Below are 20,114 nucleotides of genomic sequence, written 5' to 3'. Positions count from 1 at the left end.
AAAAGTTTAGTAAAATATCTTGGGTGTTACATGTATAGGATGACAGCATTCGCAGGATTCTGCATGTTCTCCTTTAAAATTCTTCTTTCTGTCTGTTGATGTAACACAAAAAATATCTGCTGTGTGATGCTGTTTCCAAAGGCAGTGCCTTCTTTTATATCCAGTAGCCAAAACCTGTGTGAGAGCAGGCTGGGAAAGGGGAACACCCATGTATAAAACCACAGCACAGAGCAAGTCGCTGAGATTACAAGAGAGCAGCTGGCAAGAAGAGGCATGTGCAGCCAGATAATAACAATTAAAAAAAAAAAAAAAGGTTGTTTCCCCAGGTTTCTGAAAGCAGTATCTTTATTTAGCATGTTTTTTTCGTTTGTTTTGTATCTTCTTGATTAGTATATTGATTTGCTGGGCAATATTTTAGCTTCTTAGATTTTGAAAACCTCCCTCACCTGTTTCATGAGAAGAACTCCTGGTGAGTGGCCGTCAAAAAACTCACCCCTCCAAAGCAGACATCTGAGGAAGGGAAAATCTGCTCAGGAATGTGGCACAGACGAAGTAAATACTTTTCCCAGTTAGCACTTGAAGAAGAAAATATCATAATATTTAAACCAGTTTTGAAAACTTTCCATGAAAATAGGGGAAGGGAAAAAAAAACATAAAACACTGGTTGCATACAGAGAGAGGCCAAAGAGGGTTCAGTTACCATAGAGATTACTACTGGCAATTGGTACTCAACAGCAGATTGGGATCTGTTAACAATATTTTTATTAATATTTTTTCTTAATTGGTTATTTATGTATTTTGGATCCATCTCTGTGCCGAGCCCAGATTTTATTCTTTACCTGTCACTCTTTTTGACATGAAGCAGTAATGGCTGTGCCAGATATCAGGCGTTTCCTCGATTTGTAAACACTAACATGGGTCACGAGTACCAGAATGATAAATAACACGTGGACAAGTCCCTGTGCTTGGCTTTAGCTGGCAAAGGGAGGGGAGAAGCATCACAAATGTTCTCAGTCTCTGCGAGCCTTCACCAGAAGCACTCTTCCGTGCAAACCCTTATTGCCATTATAATTATGACAATTTTTTGTAGGTACAACAGAGAAGATGCAGAATGCCTTTTCCCCTTCCAATTTTCCCTCGTGTATATGCAAGCCCAGTCATTTAAGACGTGCATGTTCCAACGTACAAACTGGTATTTAGAAAATATCCTATTGTGAAGCATTTCCCTCCCCTCCCTGTCTTCCCTTCCTAAGGATCATCCTGTTGCCTGGGTGTGTTGCAGCAAATGAAAACAACTCGCATTTTCATAGCCTCTCTGGCAGAAATATGTTGAAGGGCCCATATTAAGTTAAGGGACTTTTTTAACCAATCAGCTGCTACAAACTGAATTCTTAATTTTTTTTAAGAGTGCCTCGTCCTGAACGTACTCAACATTAGACACATTTTAATATGTTACCGGACTGCCACCCTGCAGCAGTGCTGCTGGCACCCAGGCCCAGCCGGGTTTCCATCCGCTTCCCCCTCACTTCTCCAGCTTTGGGGTCCCAGCAGCGTGGAACAGGCCCAGGAAGGGCTCCCAGCTGCACAAAGTGCTCGAAGAGAGAGGGAAAGAGAGGGAAGGAGAGACGTGGTTTTTCTCCTCTAATCTCCTTTAGTTATCATGATCTCAAGGGTTATCTGTAATGATAGTAGGCACTGCATTTCAGATGGAAATGTGATTTTCTGAGCTGACGGTGTCATTTTAAGTAAACAAAGTTAATTCTGCTTCCTGCTATGCAAGGCCTAATCTCATTACCCAAACCACAAGCAGCATAACAGAAAATATTCCCAACTGTCAAAAGAACTTAAAATAAAGGTGGAAATTGTTTTTATCTTTTGTCCCCCTTTTTCCCCCCCAAATCCCTCAATGCACATTAATTATCACATCAGATCTATTGAAACCTATTCAGATCCCCCAGTCTCTGCCGGTGGCCGCTCTTTCATTTGATGCACCTATAGAATAATAATATTTATGCTGCATCTTCCCCTGTTGTAAGCCCCAAACAGCCCCTCTGGGTTTAGCAGAGTTCCTCGTGGGTAACGTGGAGCAGAACTGAGGAACCAGCGCCACTGACTGCAGTAGGAGCTGGACACGGAGCACTCTGGTGTTCCCAGCTCTGGCTTTAGGCAAGAGGGAATCCAAACAGACTACCAAGAGATTCTCAACTCATCTCAAACCAGCCACCAGTCATAGGAGAATCACTCACACAACCCTGCAACAACAGCATTTTCCATCCCCTCTTCATTTAAAATGACCTTTATGTGATGATAACATCTGCCTTGCTGAGCCTTAATTGCTTAATTAGAGAAGCAGGTTCTCTATTAGATAAATGCTTTTTAAAATCCTGTATTTTTTTGGTATGTATGTTGGTTCTTTCATTTTAAGTTCATCAGCAACATTTTAAGAGCTTTAAAAGGGCACTTTTGAGTGCTTATAGTTTGTTAGCTTATTTATTTACTTGTTTGTTGTTTGAAGGCTTTGTTTCCCTCTCTTACCCTGAGATGTATTTTCAGCACAAATCACTCCCTTTAGGAGTTCCTCTGCCCTACACAACCACACTTGCACACCACTTTGCAAAGAAGAGTGGGGAAAAGAAGAAAAAAAAAAAGAAAAAAAAAAAAGAAAGGGAAAAAAAAAAAGCAGCCTTTCATTGAACAGCTGTTACAGGTTCTGGGTGTGCCCGGGAGTTTATTTATCAGGGGCAGGTGCCTGGGGCCTAGAAGAAGCATTCAGCCTCAGCTGTGGAGGTCCTGGCCCACGCCCTTCCTGACCGCCTGGTAAGCCCTGCGTTCCTCCTGCTGTTGCCTTTTGCAGCTGGTTCCATTTAGTTTTCTGTTCTATGGGATTTTTGAACATTATTAGCTTATTTTTGTGGAGGTATTTGTACGGTCTGTTCGGTCAATCTGTTGCTGTAGGGTTGCTTCTGACTGCGTGATTGTTGGTGGTTTTAAAGAAGTCAACTGATGTGCTTGTTCTGGAAGGTTCTGTGGGTTTTGCCTTGGGCTGGATTGGTTTTGGATATTGCTGTTGTCACGATGCACTGCTCTGAAAACAGAAGGTTCCAGAGGTGATTTGTACAGATGCTGATCACAGAGATAAGTTAGAACAAAATAGTATTTCTGAAACAATTCTTGGGGCTGGAGCAGTTGCACTCATGCCAAAGCCTCTGCTGCAGCACTGGGGGTGCTGCGAGTGGCCGTGGGACACCAGCACAAGAGGAAACCCGTTAAGATGCCCAGGTCCTCAGAAGGAGCTGTAGATATTTCTGCCCAGCACCAAATATCCTCCTGCTGTGCTCTTTTTAAAGTAATACCTTACTAGAGAATATTGTCATAAAACTAGAATGGGGAAAATGGACCAGAAGTGACTTCAGGCGAAACTGGCAATTAAATTATTTGGTACACTTAGAGTTATAGTGAGAAAGTTTGATCTCTGTTCATAAAAGGGCCTTGAACTCATTGTTGGTGTTTTGGATTGAAAGAATTTCAAAGGCAGCTTGGCTGACCCTTCCCTTTTTGTATTGCTTCAATAACACAGTTCCTCAATACTGGTTGTAATCGTGTTCCCATTGCTTTTAGCACAGTGAAGGATGGCAGTGAGGGAAAACTTGCAACCCATGGAGGTGTGGGGAAGGGAGGAGGCAGCGCTGTTGTCCTGACCTAGAGCACGTGTGAGGGACAGTTAATGGCTGCACCAAGTAGGAAATCCTGATGAGTAAAAGGAATCCTATCATTATTTGATGAAACAGGGCCTGCAGGACAGACAATAAGCAGTGTTCTTCTCTGGCACCAGTGAGCACAGTGAGTTACTTTCTGGACTTTGAAAAATCTCTGCTTACATTCATTTCAGCCTAGTTGCTTTTAAGGATCTCAGCCGTTCTGCCTAGATTTCAGGAGTGTTATTCATCTGTTTGCTCATATGAATTCAGCTCATGGCAAGAGTTAATTGCAAAAGGTGATATGGCTTCTTTTTGAGTAGTTGTGTGTGGTATTTTGGGCAGGCTTTCTCTTCTCAAGCTCTGAGCCAACAAAGAGCCAGGTGGCTGCGTTGGCATGGTGCTGAGCCCTACGTAATAAATCTGATGAGAAGCAGGGTTTATTAGCTTGGCACCATGCTCCCTGAATTTTAAGGGGTTTGGATAAGTTCTGGCTGGCATCCCACTGGGTCAGACATACCCCTTGTTCTACATGCTGGAGGTAATAGGGGAGCATGCAATCCTGGTCTTGCTGATTTGCAAAATTCGTTTGTCCTAATACCTGTGCAACTTGGAAGTTTTTTTTATATTAAAAAAAAAAGCTTGTGTCACTTCTTAAGTATGGGGAAAGAAGTGAAGAGTGCACTTTGAGGTGGGGCAGTTCGTGTGTGTGGCCGGAAATAGTCCCTGCAAATGGCAAAAAATTGATGTTTTACTAGCAAAGGCCAAAAACACTTAGAAATGATCTATGTTTAATATATTTGTTGTAGCCCAGGGTCATAGAGGGATATGACTTTTAGGAAAAAATGGATAGAACTTGTAGTTTTGAAAATATGTATTTTACTGTAGGGCATTTTCAAAGGCTTTTTTATTGTCTGCATCCTCTATTTCACTTACACGTTTCATTTTCCATATATTATTCATGATGCCTATCTTAATAAGTTTTGGGCCAAGCCATTGTTCTCTGTTAATAGTTTGTCACAAATAACATTGCCTAGATGCAGCGTTGGAGCTGCTCTGATGCAACACCCTGTGCTGACCAAGGTGCAACCCCAGGAATAGGAGGGTGATCCCACTGCGAGGTTCAGATTTGTTCCCCCCACTTGCGAGTTTTTCTTTTCTACCCAAACCCTACTCAAAGCCTTGCTAAGAGCTGGGTGATGTCACTGCACCACTATGGTTCCTTGTGAGGAAGATTCAGAACTGAAATAAGGGCTGAGCAGCCAACTACAGGAGCCACCCTACCTGGTTTCAATTTGGAGCCTTGCTATTAAGGTGAATAAATAGAAATGAGGGAGATGTGCACCTGCAAACACACAAAGAGGCACTGCACGCACCATGTGTGGGATAGGGAAGGAATTGCTGTGCACAGTGTCAAAAGGCTGTATTATCTGCAGCAGGTTTCCATTAAAGCATTTTTCATGGAGTACTTATGGACAGCTCAGGCCCTGCCTGGTGCTCAACTTGTGGCTATCAAGTGTATACAAAGTGTTAATTTCCTTAAAATTAAGTAGATTCTTTTATACTTTAACTCCTTACCTTCCTTCTGCAATTTTGCTCTCAAAAATCAGTTGCTTTATTAATTAATTTTCTTCAATGCCAGAGCATCTTCAGGTAGGATGTAGCACTCCCATGCGACCTGTCTGCCATCAGCTGCAGGTGGGACAGCAAACCCACTGTACGTAATGCGCTTCGCCAAGGCTGCAGTGCTGCCTTTATCCTCCTCCTTTCCCTCTGCTTCTCTTTGTCTGTATATCCTGAAATGCACATAAATGTCTGAATTCAATTCAGACTACTTTTGTAGTGAATTAATTTCTGAAAAGAATCTGACCAAACTGCATTACAAAGAGCCTCAGTCTGTGCAGCATGTGCGATTATCAGGTTACATAGTTATGATCAACAAACAATCACTTGGGTATTTAAACAAAGAAGGAATATTTGTACTTATTTTCTTTCTCATGTCATAAGAAACGTTTCTGAGACCATAATATCCTATTAAGGCAGAGTAGGGCTGGCGACAAAGTGTCTGATTGGATCTATGATCTGCCCATTTCTAATGAATGGAAAGAGAAAGACATGAGTGTTAGGGTTGAAAATCAACTAGAATTTCCCCTTTTACTGCTTGTATCAGGCTGCTCTCTGTACCTTCAGTAGCAGAACTTGGTCCTGGGGGTGGGAGCAGAGTTCAGGTTAAGATCAGTGACAGGACCTGATTTAGAGCGAGTGCTTCCACTTGCTCCTGTCCTGACTGGAGTTCTCTGACTCTGTGACAGTTGTTAAAATTACTTGTATTTCTGTAGTGGGCAAGCAACAGAAACATCCATTTGTTGAATATTTTACATATGCACATTAAAACATAATCTCTGCACAGAATGTCCATATTACTTTCTTTTTTCCTTTGGTTTATTTTTCCCCCTTTTTAGTGGAATATCTGATTTATGGTTGCAGTTCTGAAAGCTGTTGGCTAGTTGAGAGCTTCAGACTGAGCAGGAGTCAAGGATGGCTCTTTTTTGTAACGCCATCTTCCAAAGTCTGCTGTAAATGCAAATAGCGAAAGGAGATGCCCCAATGTGAAGATGCTGATATTCACATAGAATAGGAAGTGCCAGCGTGGTATGTGTGAAATAACTTTATCACAGGCCATTTTGTAAGCTTTCTTCAGCAGATAAAGTTTCTCCAAGTAAAAATGTGTAAACTGTGTGCAAAATTGAGACATTTGGAGTGTGGGGGGGGAAGGAAAGCTAATTGCAAACTTGTTTCCATCCAAGTTTTGTAGCTGAACAAAGGAGCCAAGCAGAGGTGCTTGTCTATGGACATCGCATTTTGCAAACCCTGCCGAGCCTTCGCTGGGCTCTGGCTGTCAGCCCTTTGGCAATACCAGACTTAGTTTTAAGCTTTATTTAAATATTTGCTGAGCTCTAAGGCCTGATCCTTTCCTCATGTCGTTTTCCAACGAAGTGGTTTCTCTAACTTGGACTACTTACCCCTGACTACAGGCAAGAGCAGAGCCGGGACATGTGGCACTATATCTAAAGATCTATTAGATCTCTCAATAAAACAAACATGTTGTTTGAAGTTGTTTAGCTGTTTCTAGAGCAAAGCAAAAACTTCAGAGAGAGTACTTTGACAGTTGGGTGAAGAGGAATCTGTTTTTCTACCTTTTCCCTGCCCTTCCACCCTATTCCCCTTCCTCTTTTCCCTATTTGACTTTTCTGTTAATTTTAAAGTTAAGTCTACAGCATAGTAATTTTGGTTAGGGGTGTTGTTCTTACTTTTATAGCACTTCTATATTGGCACAACATTCAACGTAGGTTCGGCTGTATTTTAAGAAAAAGTGAACTTGCTGATACAGCTTATTTCATTGAGGGAACCAGTAAAAACTTAACAGCTAAAAACACTCTTTTGGCAGGGCAAACTGCATCTGTGTGAGTGGGCTTTGGTGTAGCTGTAGCTGTAAAATGTAGGGTTGGCCAACGTAACCCTCACAAGCAGTCCTGTTGAAATGTGCTGGCTTTGAACTTATTCGGCCTCCATATGCTGAAGAAAGGATGGCTGTAGCATACTAAATTCACAGGACTAAAACAAGCCTTATAGTGATTAAATCCAACTCCCTAAACATAACTTAGGCAACTCCCCAACTTGACTTCTGTAACTTAATCTCTTATAATAAAAAATACAGCTGTGCTAAATAGAAAACCTGTGGCTATGGCTCTGCTGCCCTCTTTGATTATAATATTGTCAGAAGGTATCATTCTAAGCATGCCTTGGTTTCCTGGTCTGTGAAACAAGTGCCCAGCTATGTCTCAGTGCTATAAGGCTCAGGAGCTTGGCTAACAAGGTGTTTTGACATCTTGGTGCACGGAGGGTGCAAGCAGAGTTGCTAACACCAGATGAAGAGGACTCTCTGGCCATTTTGTACTTGTGAAACAGTAGCACCACTTACTGGTTTTGCTGGAGAAATTCCATCCAATGAACCCAGGTGACGTTGTTTAGCTTCTGCTGTCATAATAACTATTTCCCGAGAGCTGGGAAGATGTACTCCTTCCTTACCCTGCTTGCTGTAGCCCAAAGGATCAGATAAGGATTATAATGGTTACGTTCAGGCAGAGGATTTGTTGATTGGGATTTATCCTTTTAAATATGTGTAAGTCATAGAAAGCTTTGCAGTCAGAAGTATTGACTTCATTGATCCATGCCAAGAGCAGAAGAAATGCATGTGGGTTGAAGTGGAAAGGCTGTGTGAGATGCTTATAATAAAGATGTTATCTGAGAAATAAGATATTGCTTTATTCCTGACCAAGGAAAATTAGAAAGCCAGACTGTAAGTACACCGGTCAGTTCATTCCAAGTTAACTGTGGCAGTATTTGTCTTTGGTGATCAATATTCAGTATTAGGACCTTACGTTCCTGTTTCTGGTCAAATGAGATAGCTGTGCAGGTCCTGCTTCTGCATTGTTTATGGGTTTTACAAGGAGAATATTTGAATGAATCAACTTCAGGAGGATAATGAGCTATAAATGCACAGAACATCACCTTCATCACTCAGGATAAAGTGGATGTAGTGTAGGTCATGATATTACCTTTGGAAACAGCTAAAATCCCCTGTCTTATTAGCTGAGATTGCAGAGGCTGACAAGGGAGGCAAGTGGGGTTAGAGGTGCTCGGTGTAAGTGGAGAGCGAATTGTCACAAGTGGGGCCATCCCTTAAGACATTGGCAAGTCTGAATAGATCAGCTTACGTGAACAAACAAACAAGAAATCGTAAAGGAGTAACAAGGGCAGCTGCTGCAGGCACAATAGCCTGGAAGATGCAGGGATATGGATTGGGAGTGCGATGTTGCACGGTTGGGTCACCCCCATCTGGAGCAATAGCAGCTGATCAGACTGCGAATACAAAGTAGAGGAAGGAGGGAAGTATCCCCAAATACTTCCTCTGCAGTTGCAGAGACCACCACAGAATAGGAAAGGGGCTCATTCTGCAGCCACTCGAGCCACAGCCCTTTTCTCCTTCACTGGTGATGAGGCTGTCCTGACTGGCATGGGTAGGAGAAAACCCACCCGGTTTCTGCAGTCCCCTCCTTTAAAAACACAAACTTCAGTGCTTTGCCCAGTACGTCCTGGGTCACCCCCCACCTTAAACTTTTGAACCCTGTTAGCAAACCCACAGTGGGCAGAGCGAGGGGGAGTCCTCGCCCCCGTGGAAAAACCCGATCCGAAGAATTCTCAAGGGGACAATTGAGCGCTATCAAACACAACTGCAGTAATACTTTACTGTCTGCTGCAGATATTGAGCCCTCATTGCAGTAATTGTCACGGTGACAGAGCTGGGAACACTTGCTGTAATTAGGACAGTTGTTTTGTCATGTGTAACGATCTGAAGAGAAGCAAGGAAAAGAGGCGAACGAGCACTAATCTGCTATAGCGTGGTGAAGGAGAACCATGCGCGCGTGCAACATACAGCGCGGCTGCTAATATAGTGTAAATTCAGATGAGCAGGCATTTTGAGAAGGGGAAGAAATAAATGTTAAAACAATACAGCTATTCAGGGGAATTCATGCTCTCTGGAACAGCAAGTGCAGATGTTTTGCTGTAAAGAAGGTGGTCCTGGTGACATTTATCAAATCCTCCACTGAAATGTGTGTGTATGTATACCCGTTTGTAGGTGTGCGTAGAAAAGCTTAAAAAAAAAAACATCTAAGCACATCTATTTAAATTGTGTGTATGCTGTTCCTGCAGTTTAAGAACACACAGCATGAAATTAAGAAAGCTGGATATTCAAGTGTTGTGTGTTTAAAGCTGCCATTGAGTCTATTTATTTTCTCTACAGTAGCGGCTTCAGTCTCCTACTTTTTTTCCCCACTTGTAGGTAGACTAGTGTTAAAAAAAACGAACACTATTTTTGCTGTTGTGCTCTGCAATACTTTCTGTGCTGACTCCCTGAGCTCCTCCTGGCTGGTATGGGTGAGTTTGGCCTGCTGACAAACGTAGGCCTTGCATCAAAACTCCTGGGAAATAAGGCTAGGATTCTGCAATTGCAAGACCTAGAGCTGTAAGGTATCGAATACCTCCTGTGTATTAAGGAGGTAAGCATTAAGTATACAGAACGGACCCGTACAGGGATTTGTGTAGAACTGAAGTCCCTTGGAAGCCAATCCCCCCAGACTCGGTGAGCAACCCCAGCCACCACTCCTGCAGGGATAACGTTCCTGCACCAGCTCCCATCTGCTGAGCTCTGGTATCACCTGGGGGTGACTTGGCTTGCTGCTGGGAGGTTAAAGGGGGGGACTGATGCATTTGATAATCATGACCCCATCTGCTGAAAAAAATAGATTGCTGTTGCTGCACTGGGCACACTTAGGCAACTGCAGGGCTGCTCAAATCAGAATTGCACCCAAGAGTGGTTAGAGATAGTAGTAATAATTTTGCTGATTGGAAATTTCCATTGTAAAGCATTTTTCTATGAGAAATTGAATTTTCAACTGAAATAACTTTTTTCCTACTTCCTGAAGGAAAAAATTGACGTTTTCCTTCACAGCTGGAAAGATCTGGAGGCAAATGGCACTTGCTACTTCATGTTTGTTTTTAGTGTTAGGCTAAATTTAGTGTGTATATTTTCAGTTATTGTTTAGCTCTTTAGCTTTCACTTTTCAATGGAATCTTGCCTTCACTATGGATGCCAAGCAGAGTTTTACCACATACTGTAGGACCAAATTTTCGTGACATCGGATCATTCTTGTAAGGATTGTGAATGTCCTTTAGTGGTGATCATCGACCTGTAACCTGTATTTTACCAAAAGGTTATGGGGATGACACGGGGAACATCAGATCACTTGATCTGACGTTGATTCCAAATAAAACAACATAGTGCTTAACTCAGAAATCTATTAGCAAGGAATTAGAGGGTTCAGTATGGTTAGTGAGAGCCAGGGGGTTTTGAGGAATATACGTCTGTCTTTTCGGCAGGATTACCAGTCTACAGAGTAACTGGGCTAATGTAACACCCATGGACTTCTCCAGAGCATTTGACTTAGTCCACCTGATATTTTGCCTTGTCAGGTACTTAACTGTGTCAGATGGTTTAAATGTTGGCTCACCAGTGGGCGTTGCAGTATTGTGAATGGCAGATACCAAGGAAATGTCATCTTTCTGAGTGGTTTTATCTACATAATATTTGTACCAATGATCCGATTGATGTACTGATGATGTAAAGGCTGCGGGATGACACGGAACGTAATGGAGAATAACTAGAAGAAAAAGGTATGTAGGAGCAAAATGAATCTGCAGGTTAAGGTGTTTCAGTTCAACACAACTCATTTTAATACGGCCACATATAAAGAAAACCCTGAGGGAAGGAAGAATATAGACCATATCTACTTGTGTCTTGCTCTCGTATTATCTAAGTTCACGGAATAGTGGAGGGAGGTTGGGACAACTCTGTATAAATAAAACCAATGATAAATTAACTAAAAAAAAAACCTAAATAAAGCAAGTAGACTTAAGGAATAGATTTTAATCTTATATGCAGCTTTAATTGGGTCACCACATGAAAGGTCCGTGTTTCAAGAATATGTGGGAAAACTTGGAGGAGGACAGCAGAGATGACCTGAAGGCTGGAAATCCACCCTGGTGCTGTGAGGTTGAAAGAACTTGACATATTCAGCTATCAAAAATTGTGAAAGATGCTTTGATTGCTGTATGCAAGCATCACTACGCGAGAGCTGGCTCCCCAGCCTAGCTGACAAAGCACATTTAGCTGGATGTTTATGTTGACCAAATTTAGCAGTAAAATAACGTATTAAAATAAGATGCAGTTCCTAGTTGTGAAGGAAGCTTGCAACAGTTTCCCAAGTGTACTCTTGAGTGTTCTCTTTTCTTCCCAACAGGATGAACTGCCCTTTTGAAGCACACTTATAAAATGAAGCTAGATTGTAGGGAAATTTTATTGGAAAGACAGTTTAGAACTGACAGGTCGTGTGTGCTTATGTATGTGTGCATGTGTGAATGGGTGTTTGTGTGACAAAGCAAAGCAGCTCATTTATGTGAACGTTAATTAGTGTGTTTGTGTTTCATGCAAGGATATAAATGGATGAGATTAGATGGTTTGTTCAGCCGGACGACCAAATAATCTGGTGGGTGTTCAACCCATATAGAGCCTTTTTCTTAGCTTTAATCACACGTAGTAAGTGGATATATTTGTATTTGCTCCTTTGCCAAGTATTTAGGTGTGATTTTAATTTCTGGGTGTTTTCATTTGTTTTTGATTGTTTGGTTTTGCTGTTTTTTTGGGGGGGAGGTTAAAAAAAAATATATATATGCTTTCAATAAAATGTCCACTGGAAGCCTATTTCTCAGAATGGTTTTCTTAATACCTGTCCTTGGGGATTTCAGTGTTTGGGATGCTCTGATAAAACCTTTTTTTTTAAAAAAAAAAAAAAAAAAGCCTGCAGGAAGTAGATACCTTTTTACTGAAAGCCCACCTTAGCTTAAAAACTTAATTTCCACTACAAAATGGAGGGGGAAAGATTTCAAGCAGGAAGAAAGAAATCAGACAGCTCCAGTGTCCTGTATCAGTGTCTGAACCTTGCCAGCAGTCCTGTAAGAGCAGGGACTGACAAAATAATTCATTAACAGGAATGTTCCCCTCACAGAGGGAATTGAATAGCTGCATGAGAAACTTTGAAGCCTCCTTTGTGTATCCAAACAGAAACATGGCTCAAAGAAACGAAGGTCTACAGCATGTCTGAGTGCTGTGAACTCTGGGCTATTTGTGGATTGGCTTTGAGAGAAGTTGCTCTTGATTTAAGAGCACATCCTAAAACTCCACAGACTGGAGGCTGGAGAGACTGGCAAGGAGGAGAATATTGAGGAGAGCTTGCCTGGCAACAAAGGCACAGCAATTTGCTCCAGTGCTGTTGTGAAAAGAAGATGCTTTTGTGAGGAGCAAGACAAGTGATAAGTGCAGCATGAAAGCTCTGCAAAAGTAATTGTTCTCCTGAACTCAGCTGTGGTTGGCTCGGCTCGCAGTGGTCAAGGTCTAAGACAGGTGATCTGTTAGAAGTCTCTCATTTAACAATGCAGCTTAAGAGACTTCCTTCCCAGCAAATACAGCCTTTGCCTGCATCCTGCTTACTGCAATTACACTGGGGCCCTTGGGCTTCTGTACTGATAAAGGAAAATGCAGCGTAGCAGAGACTAGCTTTGCAGAATGGCCTGCTCTGGGAGTTTTAAAATAAGGATCTAGGGGAACCCAGTTGTGTCCGTGGCTCTTTCTGCGAACTGGAGCTCCGTGCGATGCCTGCGCTTACAGACACTACAAACGTGGCCTTTGGGCTCAGTTCTGGTGGTGCCACCTGTGCCCTGATAGAAGCCTGTGGGTCATGGCAGGGTCCCTTTTATCTTCTGCTGCGCGTTTCAGAGCCCCCAGCACTTGTCAGCTGCTGCTCTGATCCCTGCCCAAGAAGTGCTTGTGCCAGTGTGCCCACTGACTCCTTTGGTGTTTGTACAGCCACATGATTTAGTACACTAATAATACACTTTTTTTCTGAGGAGCCTTGGAGCAGTTGTTTTACAGTCATGCATTGCTGCAGGTGCATCTCTAGTTGGTCTGCTATGGCAGAGCCTGGGCTCAGTGGTCAGCCCCCCGGTTCTTATCAAACAGCACTGGATTTTCCTTAAACTCTGATTAACCGATGGTGTTTGTTCTGATTTAAATTCTTCTGTCATATATTCACTGTAGGACAGAGCAGTTCACTGAATTTAAAGAGGACTGCCACAGTTGTGTAAAGGAACGAGATGTTTTCTTAAAATAACTATTTATACATGTAAATCTCTCTCTGGATCTTCTAAACACTTCGCATCTCTCCCTCTAACTCATGCAGTGGCATCTCTCTCTGTCATGCGTGTCACATATAACCAGACTGTAAAATCCGAGGAGCAGAGGGCATGTCTCTCTTCCTTTTGTACAATGCCATGGGCTGGTTGGAAGGATGAAGAGGAGATAACATATCTTTACTATCAGTGTGACCAATTAAGGCCTTTCCCTAATGAAAATTAAATTTGAGACACTGTTTATTTTGAAACTGCCAAGTTCACATTTATCTGAAATTAGTTTTAGAAAATCGGGTTTTGTTGCCAGTTGTTTTTTTTTCCCCAACTGAAAGTATGGTTTCTGCCCAAACAAATATGATCATGTAATAACATTACTGGAAATTTCTGGTTGTCAATTTTCATTTGGCATTGTAGGTTAAAAGTGGTGTTTGGGAGGGGGAAGGTCCAGTAGTAAAAATTGTGATGGAATAAAAACTTGCAACATAAAACAAAACATTAAATTCCTATGGCATTTCCTATGCATTTTTAAGTGATGAGTATTTTCATTGAATAAATTTCAGAGATCTAGAAAATGTAAAAATAAATAAGAGAAATCACAACTGGCAGCAACAATTAAATCTATGAAGTTAACTCAGATATGAGCATTTTTAACTGTAAGGTAGTAAACTGTTCAAGCAGCAAAGGAGTACTGAGCAGAGCTAACATCCACACCTTTGCCTTATCTTCCTTTCCTGTAAAAAGTACATCCTGTATTATCTGGCTTTTAGACTTACTTTCCCAGGTTGGGAATAAAGTAAATTAAGAACCATCTGTACTAAGCAAGTTCCGTGCAAGTAGTTTATCGCTACCTACGCAAAGCCCCGAAGTGAGGTGTCTGGATATGTCTCCAGTTTGTTGCCACTCATAGAAATCATTAAATGGACTGGGAGGGGAAAGCCAACAGCGTGCTGAGGTGCCTGGAAGCTGACAGGTACCTGCAGGGGGATACTGTGTCCACTGTTTGTATTTGGCAAAAAGAAGAGTTACTGTGTGTTGTAATTAAAGATTGTGGATGATGGGCGTAGCTCTTACCCTGCTGGGAAAGGGGGGAGTAATAATGGAGCAGAAGATTTGGAATAAGCATTGCTCTGGTGGGAGCTGGAAAGCCGGCATGGCTGCACCAAGTTCTGGGCTGGCTTGGTCCTGAGGATGCAGACCTGTTCTGTGGGGGGGAGATGCCTGTGCTGCTGCCCCGACCATGTAGAAATGCCTAGAGACCCATGAGCCCTTGCTGCCACTCTTTCATAATGCTGCCTGTGCTCAAAGTGGTAGTTGTGTGGCTGCTACCCAGCTGGATGCAAGTGACCCAAGCCTTGCTTGCAAAAGCCATCAGTTAATATACTGTCCCTCATCAGGATAGGCTGTGTTGAGTTTCATTTTTTCATCAGAAGGGAACTCTGATTCCTGTGTGCGTTCTGGCAGGAAAGCTAATTTTTGAGGGATTGTGATGGAAACTTTATTCTGGCTTTGTATTTTTCCTCCTGTCATGAAGTAAAGTAGAAATAAATGATCTTGATTCACCATTCAATTATGTTAATTTATAGCCCTGTAACCCCAGCAGCTATACTGACATATAGATGATGAAACAGAGCACATAATCAGTTCTCTATTACTACAAAAGAAGTTTTAAGCCAAGGGTGAGTGAAAACTTTAGAGATTGGTAGTGTATATATGGGAAAGTGCTGTTTGCCCCTGTATCCTTGAATGTGTACTTCACTGGGATCCAGGTTTTCTGGATTTAACACTGAGTCCTTGTTTCAAAGAAAAGTTTCACAAATTCCTTTTGTTGAAGTCATTTCCCACCGGAGTCCCAGCCTGGGCACCGATGCTCCTGCTCAGGGCTGTAGTCAGGGCATCCCCACGTGGGATCTGCTGCCGTGATCACCAGGACTGTCTCCCTCCGCTTACCCTTTGCCCTCTCACCCGAGCTGGTGAGCAGAATGGACATCTTGAAGCTTGTTTGCTCTGGGACTCAGGAGTTTATTTCAAATGATAAAAATCTCTTTTTTCCAGCTCCAGTGAAAACAGATTTCAGAAAGCTGTAAGGCCAGCCAAGTGTGCTGAAGTAGGCTCTGGCTCCCACTCGCTCGCTGGCATTTTTTGACAGTATTGGAACCTGTTACGTTAAAATGGCGTCCTGAGGGCATTGGAAGCTGCAGTATGTGTCTTTGGGGAGGAGATTTGGCAACTTTGAATTCTCAGGCAGGATTTACAAAACCTACAATAAACCAAAGAAAAACTCATTAAAAACACGCTGAAATTGCTCTCGTTCACAGTAACCCCTCTCTCAGTCATCTAGTCAGCAGCAGGCTGAAGTTTTTGCTGGGGAGAGGAGCAGACTGCTGAGGGACATATTGGACATGGAAATGTTCACCTACAGCATGAGATTCTGTTGTACAAGTATTCAAGGCCACACACAACTACCTGTTCCGCATATGCATCAGTAAATGTGTGTTTCTAACACACATTTCTAACCACACTATTGCCCATTCACTGTGTGCACAGCACCTTTGTGTGGATGGTTTATTTCCCACAGCACGTTTTTCCATTGAACAGTGGTTTAGGCTGCACGTACCATTAGACTCAGAGTATTGTCATGTAGGCTGAAAAGATATAAACATGGTGACTTCTACCACACTTTTATAAATCACAAAAAGAAATGTGAGAGGTGCCAAAAAAATAATTGCGCGCTTCACAAGTGAGTTTCTGAATTTCCAAAGTGGCTTAGAGCTGAAGCCTGATGTATGGACAGGCGGCTTGAGGGCTTTTGAGCTGGGCAGTCCCTTCTTGACCAGGTGCCGCCTGTGACTGTGGGCTTCTCACTCCGGGCTGATCTTACCTGGCTGCTGAGGAGCTCTGCAGGCCTCTGCACACTCCTTTCGCAGCAAATGGGCGCAATCTCAAAGCTAGTGGCTTGGCTCCCATCCTGTTAGGAAAGTGAATAGCAGTGAGGTGACCGTCAGACCGCCCATGTGTGACTCTGTCCCTGTCTGTGGGCCCCAAAGAGCACAGGAGGCTCAGGGCAAGTCTCTGGAAGTCAGCGGCTTTCCTTGTGTTTCCAGAAAATATGTAATTATTTTTTCTGATCCACCCCAGACTTAATATCTGATAATGTGTCTAATAAAACCTATAAGTAGTATTTTATGAAGCTCCCGTTCCCTCTCAGGCTCACCAGGGATCACTTTTCTCTTTGAAACACGGCTCATCATTAGGAATCAAAGATGTTTGATATACAAAATAATTCCCCAAATTAGGGTTTGTCAAATGTAGGTTTGCAAATCTCCCTGCATTTCCCACCCCCCTCTTCTCCTTCTCTCCCTTTAGTTTGATTATATCTCACAACCAGGGGCAAAATAAAATTGTTCTACCCTTTCCCCTCCCGCCTCCTTCCCTTATATGTGCCCCCCTTACCCCCCTGGCAGCCGTGCCCACGCCGGGTGCTCGTGGCCATCCCTGGGGCACAGAGCCGGTGTCTGAGCAGAGCAGGAGGGGATGTGGCTGGCTCTTCCTCCGCCAAGTGCCAGCAAACGGTTAACGGTTTAATACTTCACAAAAAAAGTCAAGACAGACTTGTGATTCTTGATGTTAATGAAGGTGTCACACATTGTCTAGAGAAAGTTGTGCCTGGCAATCTTCCTTTTTTCGGATGCCTACACCACTGACATTTCATCTCGCATTCAAAGAGCACTACCTTAATGAAATGCATAATTAACATATTCTAATTGTGCTGAGCGCTGTGATGATTTTGACAGAACTCACTTTCCATGTCTAATTTGATGCTAATTTAATCTGTTCCTCTCCCGCTGACATGACCTTTCTTGATTGAGTTTCACTGAGGAAATTTTTTGATGGATTGATTTATCAGCATTGCGGAGACAACAAAGGCTCCGGGTGCACGACAGAAGCCGGGGCGGGAATGGCCCTCCGTCCTGAACTTTCTGCCTGCGATGTCCTCTTTCCAGAGACTGCTTGTCTGATCTACTGATGGAATTCGAGAAATGTGACATCTGTGTGTGGGTTTGATCTCTGCGATAAATACAGTAAATATCTGATTGTGCTCGTGAATCCTTTGGAAGGAAAACTTCTCCTTCCCGCTGCCCTGTGGGGAGCAGGCTGTGCTCACCCCCTCCCACCAGCAGGCACCCAGGGCCCTTGGACCTATCTTAATTAATCCAGTCGTTACCAGCTCTGGATGAAATGGAAATTGCGGTGAAATGGGGCTGCAAAACAGATCCCATCGCAGTCTCCTCACTGGATTGCTCCGTCAAACTTTCTTAAATCTTTCTTATGGATGTATGTGCGTTTGCTATCCAGTATGTGCGTCTTCTAATGTGCACACACATAAGTATACATACTTTCTGTACAGAGATACAGAAATAATTTATGCATTGTGCATATGCGGTGATCTCCTCATTCAGACATTGTAGAGAAAGTTTAATAATTCTCCTGATGCTGTGAAGTATATTACCTCTCTCTCACAATGCAGAAATGAGCATGTGCCTGTGGGAACACCCAGGTGTGCCATAAATCTCCCACAGAATATCAGATTGTTCAGTTGCTCCACGAAACTCCTGTATCGGATGGCCTGTATCCATTGCTCCATAATTTGAAAGTTTCGTCCTACCCTCACAGCATATCTGGCTGCTTGTGCCAGGTTCTGTATCGGGGGAAAATGTCCTCCCTGACCCTCACATTGCTCTCTTTTATCCCCCAAAGCATGAGATTTGAGTTATCTTTGGATGTTATGCTGCAGCTGTTGCTGGTCATAAACTTGAGGAGTTCCTTGTAGTGCATTAGCATGAGAGTCTTTGCTGCTTTGGAAAAAGCAGAGATACCATCTCACTTTTAAGAGAGATCATAATAATATTTAATTGATAACATCATTGAAACAAATGTTATAAAAACTAGTCACATAAATTCTGATTTTTTTGTTTTAGTGTTTCAACTCACTGCAGGCTTCTTCTGAGGAGTTAAGACACACGTTCACTTTCTTTAGGAGGTGATGTAATAGCTTCATTTAAAAACAACAAAACTTGTTGATAAAAGTCCTGGATTGTTTCTCGTCTGTGTTTTAAGCTACACCAAGCAAAGAATAGATGCTGAAGGAGCAGGGGAGAGTGAGTCCAGAGAGCAGAGGGCGCTGATGCTTCCCACAGGACTCAAGCTGCATCTTGCATGCACCGTCCCCTCACGCATTGGCAGCGAGCACGGGGGGAGGAGTGGTCTTCCCCCTCTTCTGATGGGCAAGCTGCAGGCAGAACCTGCTTGAGGAAGGGCATTCCTTGATGTTAAGGAATCACACCCATCTATACTGGGCCTGAATTTGGTTCTCGAGTTGATGACTTTTTTTCTTTAATTTTATAAAATAACAAAAAAAAAAAAAGGGGAACTCATCTCTCAATAGAGCCTTTCCTGTCTTTAATTCAGCTCTTTGCCAAAGAAAGGGCCAAAGCTAATTATCTCACAGATCCCCTGCTCTGCAAGAGAAGCCCTGAGATATTTGGCACTTGTGTATATGCTCCGGCTAAGTCTGTTGGGCAGCTGCATACCAAAATGTGTAAACCACGTTATAACTGTGAAACTATGAGTCATTCGGTGTTATTTACCATTGATACTGGCAGGCGGACTGATCTGTTACTGTAATTATGTCTCTGTCTCTACCAGTGAGATCAAAAGTACAGAAATTCCAAGTAATAGGCCTACAAGTACATGAGTAGGGTGAAACTCCAAGCATCTGGATTGGAGAAAAGGATATTGAGTGCACAGTGTTACAAGAGATCAAAGAGGAAGCTAAATCTAATAAAGCAGTAATAATTGGTAAGCTCCACTTCCAACATATGGAGCTTCAGAATTTGGTATTAAAATGTTATTTCTTAAGAAGTGTTGAGAACATTTGGGTCTGTACTTCTCTAGTCTCAGTACTTCTGCATCCATACATCCATATTTAGAAGAGTAAATTAAAAGCAATGTTGGAAAGAAAAAAAAGATGAAAAAAGTAATTCTAAAGAAATTCAGATATTTTCATCTGTGGCCACCTGAGTGTTTCTGGTTGTTTTACTGATGAAACCCGTTGGACAGAAGGAGAGCGGAATGGAGTCTGCAGCCATGCCTGTTCATCAAATGCTCTTTTTCATTAGAACAGTTCACTTCAATAAAATCCTGGGCACTTTTGATAAGACAGTATTCAAGGAACAAAGCTGTTAGGAAATGACTTGCTCATAAGTTCCAGCAGTAATTTTTGGCCTTAGAATATTACTTGGTGTTTTTCATTGTCAGTCGAAAATGAAAATGTAGCATTTCACTTGTAGCCCATTAGAAATGAAGCAAGGCGTGCTGTTCTTTGCAGTTGATCTACAAATTGCACCAGAATACTTCTGTGAACTTTTGATCTGCTGGTTCTCACAGGAGAAAAAAACAACAACATTCACAGAAAATGCCCATTAATTTGAATGATTGAATATTCAAGAAGAAGGTTTTCTCTTATCAAGGTTTCTACAGAAGGAAAGTGAAAAT

General features: G+C 42.5%; 1 protein-coding gene across 1 annotated transcript in view; it reads left to right on the top strand.

Annotated features, from left to right (window-relative positions):
• Positions 1–20,114, top strand: part of TSHZ2 (teashirt zinc finger homeobox 2) — a 210,948-nt gene that overhangs the window by 150,964 nt on the left and 39,870 nt on the right. The gene's annotated exons all lie outside the window — the stretch shown is intronic.

The sequence above is a fragment of the Numida meleagris genome, chromosome 19 (genome assembly GCF_002078875.1).
Source record: "Numida meleagris isolate 19003 breed g44 Domestic line chromosome 19, NumMel1.0, whole genome shotgun sequence".
Classification (NCBI taxonomy): Eukaryota; Metazoa; Chordata; class Aves; order Galliformes; family Numididae; genus Numida; species Numida meleagris.
The sequence above is the reverse complement of the archived record's forward strand: the minus strand, read 5'-3'. Positions and strand labels throughout refer to the sequence as shown.